Below are 15,863 nucleotides of genomic sequence, written 5' to 3'. Positions count from 1 at the left end.
GCCTTCCTTTTCTGCCCCTTGGCATTGGTCTTTGCATATGTAGCAGCAGGATTTTTTGAAGTGTGCAGATAACACTACTCACCAAAAAAATCCTTCTTTTGTCCTTTCATTCAACTAACCTTCATTGAGCCATTCCTATGAGCCAGGTACTATACTAGTCATTAGGAATACAGTTTGAGAAAAATAGATTCCCTCTTCTTTTGAAGTTTGTCATTTACCCAAGACACAGAAGTTACAATTAAGCACACCAGGATTAGCATATTGAAGAAAAGCTGCAAGCTTCTATGAAGCTGTACTAGGGGAAATAACATTTAAAGGAGAGTTGAAGCCTGAATAGGCATTACACTGGTTAATGGGGAAGAGGACCTAAGCAGAGGGAAGAACAGGTGTGAAGGCTCTGAGTCAGGAAAGAGCATGACACATTCTGAGAGAAGCCTAGCTAAATTGGAATGCAGAAGAAAAGCAGGGGGAGATTGGTAGGAGATGAGGTTGGAAATGCATGTAGGAGCAGATGATGTGTGTGTGTGTACATATACAAATAAAATAATATAGCCAAATGACCTGAGAATACATATCAAAGGATTCAATATTGAAATTACTACTACTGATTTTTTTTTTTTCTAAGCTGTATTTGCCCATGCCTTCCTGGACATTTACTAATGGCCTTTTGATAAATGATGTCTATTGATCCTTACCTAGATAAGGTAGTCTATATCTTAATCTGGGCTCTTTTGAGTCCTACTGAAATGCAAGATCTCCTTAATTAGACCTAATTATTTTCCATAATAGTCCCTAATTCACATATTATTCAGCTAAGATCTAGAAACAGGAGATTAAGAATCCCCAACAATGACTAGGGTTGGTAAGCATACCTCTGGGCCAGCAGCAAGTGATAGATGATTGGTAGACATAGTAGGCTACAGTTTCATACAATTTTGGACATGACATATAATGAAGCAGATAACGTTATTCATCTTGTTGAAATACACTCCAAATTCCTTCTGTTAACATATGCATGATACTTCAAAATGATTTTCTTCCCAGAGTAGTTCTAATATAAGCTGTATGTTCTCCATTTCAGTCTTCTTGATCTCTTAAAAATTGATGTGACTTTTCTATTTTGGTTCTACTTTATATTTTAAATCTACTTCTCCTGTTATTTTTTGTTATATACTAAAGGACAATCTTTTTGGAATTCATAACCCATCTCTGTTGTGATCCACCATCTGTCTCATGGAACAGAGAACCTATTTACATGGTTATTTAGGCTTTGAGGTTACTGCAACTTTATTATCTGTGATCAAGTCATTTGTATGATAGAAAACAGTTTGCCTTTGACAGTTTTCTGATTCTTGTTGAAAATAAAATGTGGATGTTGAGTATCAGAACTTTTTTTCACCACTTAAAGGAAGTAACATGCAAAAAAGGGACACATCTTTCTTTGATATTCAATTTCTACATTTTGTGAAAGTATCAAGTGCATTCAAATTAATGATAGGTATTCAAGTTTTTTTCTTAAAAATAATTTGAGGGTTAAGCAACAATCATTTAAATTATGCTCTTAGAAACATATATATCAGTTTATTATTTTTTGTACTTACATATTTATAAATATAGATCTTATTTGAAATTAATTCTCTAGATTCTGTAGTGAGTATTTTCATCAAAAATGAAGTACATTAGTATTTCTGCTAAGTGAAACTTGCATGAGCAAAGGTTCAAAGGTGGCAATTAAATTGTTGCTTTTATATGATGACAGTGCAATATGTCCTTGAGAAATGTTTCTATAGCTGTGGAAGTTTTTATGCTGCCTATAAGGCCCACTGAATTTCTTTTTCACTCAGATACATTTTTTTTTGTATACATTATTTTTTGGGGACAATAGCAACGTCACAGCTTCTTTCTGTACATTAATCTTCTCCTTTTTCTTGACAGATATGGTTTTCTTCCAGCAATTACTGAGATAAAACTCAAGGTGCTTTTGGACACTCTGGTTGGGTTTAAGCCCTCTCATCAAAGAGGCATTGTGAGATTTGTATTATTTAAGCAGTACCCCAAGGTAACACCAATAAGTGCTTTACAAGGAACAGAAATCATCTGACAGTAATGAAATCATGTTCTTCCAGAACAAACAATATAAGGCCCTAGAGGTAACAGGGACAGGAAAGAGTACAGTACAAGCAATACTCTTTTGTATACTCTGGGGAAAGCGGCACACAGCATATAGTTATTAGAGCCAACAAGCTTCATAAAGGAAGTGGATATGCCGGGTTTCTTTGCAGCAGGACTAGGAACTGTGTTGATGCCCACGAGTTGGGAGGTCTGTGGGGGAGGATGATGTAGGGTATCAGCCTAAAGTTATGAGCACCTGAGTCTGATGGTTGAAGTTGCCAGAGTTGATGACAGGGCCAAAGGAAGGAGTGGGGTGGGGTGTGGACTGAGGGCTTGTAAGAAGGATGAGGAAGAATTGTAAGCAGGTGGAATCATGGAAAGGCTGGAAGGTGAAGAGAAGCCAAAGCAGAGTGGGAGAAACATAGTCTGAACAGCAGGAAAGGAAAATGGACTTGGCAGTAACATTTGGCAGAGATTGGAACAGGGAACTGATGAGAAAGAGGCCAATGAGAAGGAGTTTGTGTAAATCAAGGCAGGATGTGATGAGTATCTTGGCAGCAGAGAGAAATAAAAAAGAACAGATTTTAGAGAAAAAAATTTTAAGTAAAGCTGGATGTGAGGATATACAGATAAAGAGAACATGAACCCAGGAGTCAAGTTCAATTTATTTCTGTAGTTAGTTCCCTCTCACCTACTCTCATGTCAGTTTGCCCCTATTTTATCAAAAATCTTCCCCAACCTTCAATAACACTGTTCTTTTTGTTGTTGTTTTTCATCTATCTCTCTGTCATTCTTTTTTTTATATGGCTTTAATCTCTCTTTTGGATGCCTCTAATTATGTATCTCCAATTTGAACAGATCCCCAGAGCTTTAATTTTGCATTTATGCTGTTGGATATTTCCTCATGGATACACTGCTATCATCTCAGAGTCTATAAAACCAAAGTTTCCTTTATATGTATATTTTTAAAGTACCTCCTCTGTGGCAATACTATCCTCCAGTCACCATACTAAAAATCTCACCTCTACCCAAATAGTCACCAAGGCCAGCAAATGTCTCCCCAGAATCTATTCTTTCTTCCCATTCCTAGTTCAGATTCTTGTTTTCTTAGCCCTCCTAGGGCATCTCTGCCAGCAGCCCCTGGCCATTCAGTGCCTTATATTAAAGCATTGGTCCCATTTCCTATATGAAGAATTTTACTTTATTACTTGAGCTTCTATAGTTTGGCCCAGACCCAACTTTGTCTTTTATTCCTGCTGTGTATATATCTTTACCTTCAACAAAATTGATCCATCCACTCTCCCCCCAAGCATCTCATATGCTATATCCACATCTTTGCTCTCATTTTAAAATTCAGAACTTTTATTTTCTTTCTCCCTCCATCCCTCATTTTCACTTCCCTCTTCATCTAAATCCTAGCCATACTTCAAGACATTTCATCATGATACTTCCTTTTTACCCCTGTACAGGTTAAGCTACTATAATCAAGAGACCACAGTATTTAATAACTCAAATAAGATAGAGATTTACTTTCCTATACAATAGCCTAGAGGTAGGCAAGCAGTCTGGATAGGTTAGGCCACTCCTGTCAATAAGATAAATAAGATTTTTCTATCTTATCGTTCTATTTATATGGTGAGAACTTTAGTGAGGTCAAAAGGTACAAGTTCAAGTTCCAGCCTAAAATAGAGGCAAGAAAAAATAATGGATAAAGCAGATTTTATTGAAAGGCATGACTTGGAAGTTGCTCACAACATTTACCATTCACATCTCATGAGTCATGCTTCTTAGTCACATGACCACACTTATACACAAGGGAGGCTGGGAGATGTGATCTCCACCTGGGAGTCTGATCCCAGGAAAATTCAGTGCCCTACTACTAAAAGGAAGAAGGGGGGAAATGCTAGGTGGGAAGTACAGACAGTGTTGAATGGAGTGGAGAGGGAATTAGCATCCTGTGCTATAACCACAAACCAACCCCACAAAGATCTCTATTGTCTCTAATCTTCTGTACTGATCTGCTTACATTGAATCATGCTCATTTGTTTACATTTTTCTTACCTTTCCATCTAAATTATAAGCTCCTTGAGGACTCTAACAGCATTATGTAGTCTTTGTGTCTTACATGTCTAGCATTGTACTTGGTACGTAGTGGGTGTGTAAAAATGGTTGTTCTCACAAACTATGGTGATGATTATGCCTTTCAGATTTGAAAATGATTGGAATTTATGGCACCAGCTGAGCAAGAATAATCTATTCTGAACAGTACATTAAAACTTTTTGGCAGGTAGAGTGTTGCAAGCTCTGAGAAGGCTGAAGAGGGAGTGTGTGGCTGCTCTTTAAGGGTGAATACTCTCATATAATGAGGCTTAAAATGAGAAATGGTGGGACCCAGTATTCTCTATATGTTTCTTGATTTCTCTATGTTTATTAAGGTTTTCCTACACACTTGGAAAGTGCAAACATAATGCATACTTCTGGCTGCTATGTCCAATCCAAGGGTTGCCGTGGGTGATCTGTTTAAGATTTTATTTTATTTATTCATGAGAGACAGAGAGAGAAGCAGAGACACAGGCAGAGGGAGAAGCAGGCTCCATGCAGGGAGCCCAACGCGGGACTGGATCCCTGGACTCCAGGATCACGACCTGAGCTGAAGGCAGCACTAAACCACTGAGCCACCCAGGCTGCCCGGGTGATCTGTATAATGACTGACTTACAATATAGAGATAGTTCCTTCTCCCCTTTGTACCCAACCAGTGGCAGTACCAAAGGGAAGACTGGGGGTTGAGTGAGGAGCATTGGAGCTTTTAGACCCTCATAATTTCATCAGCTTCATCAATTCTTTGATACAGAAAAAAAAAAAAAAAAGAAGATTCCCCAGAACTATACAGCCTTAGCTCTCCTTTTTCCTATACTATACTAGAATGCTACACCTAACTCCTGCTTTTACAGAAAGGCCCTGATAAGCAAGGTATTAGATCCTTCCCAGATGCAATGGATGATAAGATAACAGAAGAAAATGATCTAATTATGTGGCATATGCTTAATATGTATGCATATTACAGTTTTTACCTAAAAGTGCTTCAACATCATTTGGCTAATTTTCTTCATGCTATGTAAGATATCCTCGAGAGAATGATAATCAACAGACCTGAGTGGTTTGTGTCCAGGCTCATGATCTCACTGAATCTTTGTCACATAGGTGTGAGGTCAGTATTAGCCTGCTTTTAAAGATGAGGAAACTTAAAGCTTAGAGGAGGTTAAAGAACTTACCAATATATATGAGGTTAAATGGCAGATTTTAACTCTAGTTTTCTGACCTCAAGTCTAACTTCCTTCCCACACACCACTAATTTATGAGTATGCTACATTTAAGATAGTGATAAGATAAACTGAAATTCTGAACATAAATAGGATTGATGTTTTTAAAAACGAAAGCAGAATTTAATAAGCAAAGCCATGGAACCTAATGAAATCGTGCAGTCAACTGTACTCTTTGGTTAGAAATTGGGTAAGACCTAGCAGAAGCCATGTTGTAGTATTTTAACCCAAGTGGAGTAAAAACACCCCATTACTGCAGAAGGCTAAAGGTCATGGTTCTAGATACTAAATTGCTAAGGCAAATTTGAGACCGATACATTGACTCTGCCAGCTGTCTGGAAAGCTAAAATGAGCAATGGAAGATGGTCATGAGAGCAGAGTGAGAGCTGAAGGATTTCAGAAAAAAGAAAAGAAGGGATTACATATGAATAGTCAGGGGATTGTCATCTTGTTGGTTAAGGATGAGGTCAGGATGCAAAACCCTCCAGAGAAAGACAAAGGTGTAAAAGGAGTCATATAAATACAAGGAAACAACTATCTCAACAAGAGAAATGGAATCTGGGAGCATGAGAAAGTAACTCACTACAGATGACCCAAAATCCATTTACATAATTAACAAAGGTGGCCATGCTGAATGAAATTGGCAAAACCTAGGGCTAAGATCTTTTCATAAAGAGCTAAAAGAAATGTGAGGTGCTAAAATCATTAATAATTTAAAGGCTTCTAGCAAAATGGTAGTCTCAGATGAGGCTGGGTGACAAAAGAAATTTTTGAGGTGGCAATTTTAAACAAGGACCATGGCTTTAAGTGGTGTTAATTTCACTACGGAGACCCAATTAGATCCCAGATTCTCTGCTGTGTTGGTTGGGAGCCCACTGAAACTTTCATTAACATGATTAAGAATGGTTCTAAAATATGCTTTCATGGGCACCTGGGTGGTTCAATCGTTTAAATCTCCGACTCTTGATTTCAGACCAAATCATGATCTCAGGGTCATAGATCCAGCCCCACATGTGGTCCTCCCCTTTGCTCATTCTCATGTGCATTTTTCTAAAAACCCAAACACAAAATACGCTGTCACTAGGAAAAAAAAAGTGCCTTTACGTTATTAAATTGTTTATTAGCAAATTGATACGATTCCATAATATGTCAGAGATCTGACATTATTCTGGTCCAAAGGATCTTCTGCAGAGATATGCTTTCTAGAACAAAGGATATTGGGAAAAACATATCCATCAATATATTTTTCTTTTTCTATAAAATCTGGTAGGATCAACTGCTTTTTGTTTTAACAGTGGAATTGATAACATTTATGGTAACATCAACAGTATATTGCTTATGTCTCATTTTACAGAGTGCTCAACCTGAGACTGGACCCTCCATTTCTTTGACAGGGTCGGGGAAAAGTCTGAAACTTCTATTACAGGTGGGGATATGAGTTCAACTTTAAAAGTGCCCTTTTTTGTATTGGTAAAACATCTATTTTAGCTTCATGGTTAAGTAAAGATGAAGCAAAAATTTTTTTCTTTGTTTTAAGTGATAAAAGTAGGAGGCACAATTTCCATCGTGCAGCCAAAAGTTTGTCCCCCTTATGAAAGGAGATAGATCTCAGCAGAAACTTCTCTGAGTCTGGGAGTGAGAAGAAGCCTTTGAGGGGTGGAGGGATTAGACTGAGTGACAAAGAATGCTCAGGTTGGCTCTGGTGTCTGGAAAGAAGATCATGAGACACCAGGAGGGAGGTACCAATGAGGAGACCCTGAAGGTACACAATCTGGGGCCTTGGGCATATTCTAGTTATATGTCAATTTTCCAACTTTTTGTAATTTCTTTATTTGCCTTTTGTGATTCCTAAGCCAGCAGTAAGATGTAGCTAAATGTGATGGTCTTAGCTGAGCTTTGGAGAAGTGAGGGATAGATCAGTGCCCACTCTTGGGAGAAGTAGTAAAAGAAAGGAGGCAGCAGTGTGAGGAGACATAGTAGTTGGTAAAGGGTCAGGAGGGGATAGGGTACAGACAGGTTTCTGCAATTTGTAACATTCCTGGTGGAATTGGTGAGGGAAGCCTTGTAAAGGGCTTGACTCTTGTGGTCAAGTGGATTGGGAACTTGAGTTGTTGCTGTCCAGGCCTTAGAAAAAAAGCACCATCTTTGAAATGCAGAAGGATAAGAGACAGCTGAATTCAAATTTTGACACAAAAATACCAAAAAGTTTTCCTCTCTGTAAGAATTTCACACATAAATGCCAGTTCCGATTGCCAACTAAATAAAAATTAAAAATTCTTTGTTCCTATTGATTGGTTCATACAATATCTTTTTAAAAAATGATTCTATTTATTTATTTAAGAGAGAGACAGAGCATAAGAGGGAGAGAGCACAAGCAAGGGGGAAGGGCAGAGGGAGAGGGAGAAGCAGGTTCCCGGCTCACAGGGAGCACAACTCAGGGCTTGATTCCAGGTCTCTGGACCATGACCTGAGAGCCAAATGCAAATGCTCAACCAATTGAGCCACCCAGGCACCCCATTTCATACCATACCTTGATACAGTTCTTCTCCCACTGATTTTTCTTATTCTGTTCTGTCCAAACAAAAGGGCTCATCCAGCTATTGATTGGAGTCAGACTATCATATCTCTCTGGACAGGCTGGAGCATCTTCTTCTGTACCTGGTGTTTCCCCTTAGGTCAAACTAGATAACCGAAGGGCTGAGATCTTTAAAGGCAGCTTACCCCTTCACCAGGACCCCTAAACCAATATAACCCTCATCTCTCCTCTGCTATTTCTTGAACATTATAGAGGGCAATCAGAGACTTGTAACCCAGACAAGGCATTATGGGAAAGTGTTGGAACTTCAAGGACTCAACCCTCATTTAGGAGCCTTTTGGGGAGCTTGAGGTAAACTTTTATAAGAGATAAAGCATTCTTGGTGACCTAATTCCTGGAAAGTTTTATTGGCCAGATGGCATCTACTATGAACTGTTTTAGTTCAAGGGCAGCTCAAGAAAGGGAAATCGCAAAGAATTATGAGCCAAAGATGGCACCATATTTTGTCTTGGCCTCTCAGCTCATCAGCACATACCAAAAGAGACTAACAGAGGAGGGCTCTCGGATGCTACCGAGGTCAGGAACTTTGTTCCTGTGATCATATGTGGTTTATACAACCACAGATGGGTTCCTCACTGTGCTTTGAAGAAACTTACTACCTAAATTTTACCCACCAGTGGAATTATAAATCTGGAGAAAAGGAAAGTCATTCTAAACCAAGAAGTTGAGAACAGCTGAAAGAAAACAATGATTACAGGAAAGTCATTACGCAAATATCAGGTAATCTGATAAATTTCAGATTAAAAAAAACCTCATATGGGGGAAGGAGGTAGTCTCAAGAGTTGTGTGTGTGTGTGTGTGTGTGTGTTTTTTTAACAAAAATGTACTTTCTATGCTATTGCTGCCACTGCTACTGCTGTTTCTAGTATTTCCTGTTCTGTTTTGATAATAGGTTTCTGAAAACGTATTAACATTTATCAACCTAAATGACATGGAATTTGAGGTTAGAGAGACATGGAAATGTATTGTGTCTCTGCCACATATTTTGTGTGCAACCTTGGTGAAGTTATGTATACTCTCTGAGTTTATCTTTCATTATCTGTAATTATATCTACCTCCCTGGGTTTTGAGAGAGGTAAAAGAGATGTAAAGATAGAGCATCTATACATCATGTGGTACATCATAGACACAATAAATATCAGCTGTTATTACTATTACTACTATAGTTTTTGTAACTACTGCAGCATGAACCCCACATTCAAAAAATTATAACAGCAGATGTGTAACATAATGAAATCTTGCAACCACATTTGCTCATTATATCAACTTACAATGCTCTATCAATTGTATCTGCATGATTCAAGTTCCCCAGGAATACCAGAAGTCCAAAACACAGTACACAGAAATTCATAATCACAGTACAGACAATTGAGGAAGAGGACAGCAGTCCCTGACCACTGGGAGCTGGCCTGAAACTCATAACTAGGCCATGATGTTCTGCTGAACACAGACAATTTCATAGAAAACCATCTTCAAACAAAAACAAGAACATTGTCCAAACCACAAAAATAATCCATCAGATATCTCCCTGTTCTGTCTAATCTGAGTGATTGCTGATTCTTTACCAATCACAACTTTAGCCTTGTTAATTTCTTCTTAAATTTTAGATAAGAATTATTAGGGTATTCAATCACACAAATACTGCTATTTCCTGACAGCATTTAATCTAAAAAAAGCTCCACTTCCTTAAAACCTTCTCCAATTCTTGTATGTACTTAATTTCTCTTAGAAGTTTGTAGACACTGATCTGTGATTTATGGTATTAATTGTTACCAAAGTCTCTGGGATCCACGTGGCTATTTCTGGCCTCCTTCAGAAATTTATTTTTCTACTTGTGGGTAAACTCTAACTTTTTGTTCTTGAAGGTCAGTAACCTTATCAGGATATAACTTGGTATTGATTATTCTGTATCATTTTTTTTTCTGGGTCAAGGTTTTTCTTTCAACCTGTAGATTAAATTCTATCAGTTATCCAGAAGAGTTTTCTTCTACTCTATTGTTGGATAATTTTCTCTGTTCATATGTTCCATTTTATTCTTCAGAAATTTCATCCATGTGTATGTACCATCTTTTCTTTTCTTTTTTCTTTTCTTTGTTTTTTTTTTTTTTTTTTTGAGTGTACCATCTTTTCTGTTTGGCAGTTTAGCTTTCATGTTTATCACTTCTGTCAAATCATATTACCTGGTTTTATTATAGCCACTCCCAGCTCCCTGATATATAGACAAATCTTGCTCTTCTAATTACAATATACTTGAAAGGGGTTTTTTTGGACAGTGACACTTATTTTAGCTTATCAATATTTTGCCAGAGGTCTGAGGAAGTACATATTGTCTCTCAGTTCTCTTATTTATTTGACCCCAATTGTACAATATTTGGCAGACATTTTACAGTGTGTGATTTGAGGCTTGTGCCCCCACCTTGTTGTATCCTTTTTGCTATTTTGGGTAAATTTCAAAGGGGAGAAATTTCATTTTTAGCTGAAAGCATCAGAACTGTTCTTAATAGTTGTTCTATAGTCATGGCACAATGATGCTCTTGTTAGAAATGATAGTTTTCTTTTTGATGCCCATTCCATGCCCTCACATTGCATAGAAGTCCTGTGATTGGAAAGATGACCTCAGTTTCAGGGTGTGACGTATTCCTGTTGGGCATGTGGCAATAATATATCACATGAAATTTGCCAAACTTTTGGAAATATTTTTTCCATCTTAAGTGAAAACACAGCAAAGGGCAGCTTTTTTTTTGCTCCCCTGTTATTATCCTGCATGGTTGTAAGGCCCAGAAGTGATGCAGCCACCCTGATTTCATCTTAAGGATGAGGCTAACATATAGTATATTCAGAGACATAACACCAAAGGGAAAAAAATGGGATCCACTAAATTAGCTAACCCTCAAGCAATCCTACCTTTGAACTTTTGTACTCTAGCCAATGTCAACATATTATTGTTTAAACGTGTTGAGTTTTCTGTTACTTCTATATTAAAACCACTCTGATGATAAAATACAGCAATATGGTTCTTGTTCTACTTTACCTGAGCATAGATTGTGTGACTGGCATCTCACCTCAGTCGCAAATTAATCTAGAAATATACCAAAGCTGTTCAGGTAACTCTACTGGAAACAAATGCAAGCTTATATTGGATGTCCTCAACATAGTATATGTGCTGAAATGTCTCTGTGAAATTTTTCTATTTCTTTTCATTACAAAAGTTACAAGCAAGGTAATCATAGATAAAAGACTCTTTTGCTCTTTATCTGTGATTTTTAGTAATAACTGTGATTTATTGCCTAAGAAAAGTAGTACTTTCCAAGTCAAGGCCATCATACTGAAGCACAATGCAAGCTACTGAACATACCTCTTTCCCTCCTTCTGGAAATGTTCAATGGAAATGATGCACAATAGAGATATTTGGAAACTCTAGAATGATTCAAGGTGGGTAGAATGGACAATGTGTGGATAGAACAGTCTTTATCCTAATCTACTCCTTTCCATTACAGTAACCAGATATTGGGGATAATTTTGTTTAAAATAAAATAATTTAAAATAAATTTGACTTTTTTATGATAAAAAGAAATATGCTACTGTACTTCCATTCCTAAATTTTTGAATCAACTAGCTATATTTTAATTTTTAGTTATTAATTCTTTTGTTCAATAGCTATCTATTGAAAACTATTTGCCTGTCATGTTGCCAGACACCACGAGGTCAAGAGGAAGTAGGGACAAGAGGATTTAGAGATGACTAAGGAGATTTTCAATTTTTGAGGGGTTCACCATCTCTGAAGACACAGACACAAAGAAAGAACCCTGTATAAGGTAGTAAGAGTAATAACATAATTAAGAACCCAGAGATGAAAATGGTAATTAATCTACTGCCACCTAATTTACGCTAATGTGTCAATACTTTACCATGTCTATTCTCCTAAGGAATCTTTTTTTGTATAAAGAATTTCTTGGATACATGTTCTAGTTCCTAGCAATGGTGGAAGTGAAGAAGAATTTTGAAGAAAACAATCCTCAACTAATATGATGTAGAGAGCAACTTCCTCTGTTCAGGTATACTAAAGACTACACAAAAACATTTGCATTTATTTTTTGGCAAATAGAAATAACAGTAACTGTGAGTTACTATTCATAATGACAGACATTTTGAACTAAACTAAATTTTACTATTGCAAAACTTTTCAGAACCCTTAGATAAATCTGGAGGTTACATTTATGTCTTCAGGTTATGCAAGTGCTGGTCATTAAATTAAGGCTGTAATGTTGTATTCAAAAACCAGGGATACAAAGTGTTAATTCTGCTTCATAAGGTACTTCTTATATTCAAGAAATAACTCAGAATATCTAGTTCATATTTCTGCATGTTATTAGGAACTCTCTTCGACAGGTTAGAACATATCTTCAAACTCTATTATCATGAACACAAGTGACTGTTAGAATGGAATTTACAGGGCAAGGATTATTATATGTCTAGCTTTTGGATTATTTTTATCTTAGAAACTAGCACAGCTTTTCCTCCCACGATTAGCAATGGACATAAAGCAGTAGTGTTCTGGAGAGGAATTAGCATATCTCTTGGTAACATCTTGTAATGGTAACTGGCATTCAGGGCAATTGATTCATCAATAAGCAATTTGTGGGAATTTTACCCTGGAGAAGTAGTTAGAGCCGTCACTCACAAGTTACAATACCAAGCTTTTTTATTTTGATGATACTATGCTGCTATAGAACTTTCAAAACTAGCCCCAGATTTTTCTATTGAAAATGAAAACTCACAAAAGGAGTGTAGAATTAAAACTCAGGATAGCCCAAGAATGTTTTCATGGAGTGCTGAATTTGTCTTCTTTGTGGCTAAGCTCAGGGGCTTGCATCATTCCCCATGAAATTAAGTACAAGAGGAGAGGAGGCTCTAGTTTGGGGGTTTAATGCCCATGTCTGCTGCCATATTTTCCACTCTCTTCTGCTGTGAGTTTTCAAATGCTTCATTTCTGGGCATATACAGAGTCAACTCCAATCACAAAACTACACAAAATATCTGTTAAATATTGGCTCTTTTCCACCTAAGATGATTTGACATAGAGCTTTCTTCTTTTTGTAAGTCAATAAGTCATTGACAAAGGTGGTCTCCTGTCTAGGCTCCACATGGAAGATATTTATCTGACTTTCAAACCAAGTGTTCCTCAATTCATAACCCTAGCCCAAAAACTCTTAAGAGTCACATTACATTGAGACAGTTTATTTCCCCTTTAATACCTCACCTCAGGCTGTCTCTGGGGATTTCTGTGTTCTGCTGAGGAGTGACTCGCTTTAACCATCTGTGGCCACAGGTAGCTGAATTTATTAACTGATACCCTCTTCCCCATTCCTCATCAGTCTTTTGATATTTATTTATTTATTTATTTATTTATTTATTTATTTATTTATTTATAAGATTTATTTATTTATTTACTCATGAGAGACACAGAGAGGGAGAGAGAGGCAGAGACACAGGCAGAGGGAGAAACAGGTTCCTTGCAGGGAGCCTGACATGGGACTCGATCCCGGGTCTCTAGGATCACTCCCGGGTTGAAGGCGGCGCTAAACCGCTGAGCCACCAGGGCTGCCCTCTTTTGGTATTTAGACCAAAGAAAACCTGAAGTTTGTCTGAAAAATTATAGATTACAAAAAGCAGAGCCCTTCCATCCCAATAGCTAGACTGAGCCTGAGTCCAGAAAGATAGCCAATCTTCCGCTTTACACTGAAAGCATTATAGGTCTGACTTTTAGTTTGAGCAAAGGCTCAAGAATAGTAAAGGAATTCTCTATTTAGCTAGGAGAGCCACAAATACCACTGATTCATGGTTTATGCAAACTTGTAGGATATCCAACAAAGGCAAGGGCCCAAGATGTACATCTTGGTCCTATACTGCCTATCTTCTTCTGTTCCTTATGTTTCGATCCAAATTGACTTGGCTTTTGATGCTTCACTGAACATGCAACTAACTTGTAGAACTTTATAAACTCTGTGTCATTCCTTCTAAAAAGGCCCTGTTCTCTTGTTTCTATCTGCTAAAATTACACTCAGCACTAACACTGCATTTTCATTTCAAGGCTCCTTTGCTCCATGCTGTGGCAAACTCCATTGTTCTTTCCCCTGGGTCCCCTGTAGTACTTTTGCCAAAGGTCACTATACAAATGATTTTTATGAAAATTCCTTCTTTATTATCTATAAAACTTTGGCTGAGAACCTTATCCATTGAACCATTCCTTCCTCTTAGACAATGCTTGTGCAAATAATTTCTCTGAGTTAGAAAGAAGGATAAATTTTATCTCATAAAAAAGTGACAACCGGGGGATCCCTGGGTGGCTCAGCAGTTTAGTGCCTGCCTTTGGCCCAGGGTGGGATCCTGGAGACCCGGGCTCGAGTCCCGCGTCGGGCTCCCTGCATGGAGCCTGCTTCTCCCTCTGCCTGTGTCTCTGCCTCTCTCTGTCTCTCTCTCTCTGTCTTCTATCTCTCTCTGTCTATCATGAATAAATAAAAAAAATCTTTAAAAAAAGTGACAACCTTTCTCCTTCCAAGTATTACATTTTCCTTTTTGCCTCCACTCCCAGGAAGCTTAAAACTAGTAAAACTAGCTTTTTGGAGAGAGAGAGAGAGAAACCAAGGAACAGACTCTTAACTATAGAAAACAAACTTATGGTTACCTAAGGGGAGCGTGGTCGGGGAAAGGGTGAAATAGGTGATGAGGATTAAGAGTATACTTATCATGATGAACAGAGTAATATATAGAATTTTGAATCACTGTTTTACACCTGAAACTAATATAACACTGCATGTCAACTATACTGGAATTAACATAAAAAAACTAGGTTTTCTAATCCTTCTCAGTAATGGTAGGGGCTTTAATATGTTTTGTTATTCATTCTCTATTTTTATTGCTATTTGGTTAGTTTTTTTGTATCTATCATTCTTGTGAACAAATATTATTTTTATGAATAAAACATAAAGACAAGATTGAAGTGTTACATTACAGTGATTCGTGGAGAAGGTATTTATGTGAACAGGGACAGAAGTTAGGTGCAAACTGGACAGCCTCCCTAGGACTGAACTTAGCCCTCTGAGAGAGTTTTGAGTGCCTAGAGAAGAAAGAGACTCTCTCTCAAATCATTTTCCTTACAACGTGAATCTCTTAATCTGTTTTTGGATAAAAACGAAGTATCAGATGATTTAAATTAAGGTATTGGGACCTTAAGCAAGTTGAGTGGAAGAGAATGTGGATCTGTGATCTCTTCTTTGGGGAGAATCTGGGAAACTATACCTCAGCCAAGTGATTTGATAGAGTGCTTCCACACTAAAGAATCCCTGGATGAACCTTGATTCAGTGGAAGAGAGGCTTATCCTGCAAAATCCTTCTTGCTTTAAATTCAGTGGTAGGCAGACTCAAGGGGAAGTTGCAGAGGTAGAAAGGAGAGGAAGAGTTCAGTGGCTTCCACTCTGGAGAGTGGAGATGAATAGAGGCAAGAGAAGCAAGACTGGACATAGACATATATGGAGACATATAGACTCCATACTGGTGTTTTCGTTGCCAAATTTCCTAATGACTGATACCGACTTACCGTCCATCTAGTCACACTCAGTCTGTCCCTGCATCACCATATTTTAGCAGGAGCTACCTGAGTCCAAAAGAAACTAAGACCAGGTGGACTCCAGTGACCAAGTATTTCCCATTGTCTTCATGAACTTCCAGGTGAATTGACCACAGCTCTCATACCACCCCATCGTGGCCATTACCACCTCATCCCCACCAGCCATCTCCAAATTTCCTGTCAGGAGAACATGGGGAGGGGAGAATA

The sequence above is a fragment of the Canis lupus genome, chromosome 7 (assembly GCF_048164855.1).
Source record: "Canis lupus baileyi chromosome 7, mCanLup2.hap1, whole genome shotgun sequence".
Lineage (NCBI taxonomy): Eukaryota > Metazoa > Chordata > Mammalia > Carnivora > Canidae > Canis > Canis lupus.
The sequence above is the reverse complement of the archived record's forward strand: the minus strand, read 5'-3'. Positions refer to the sequence as shown.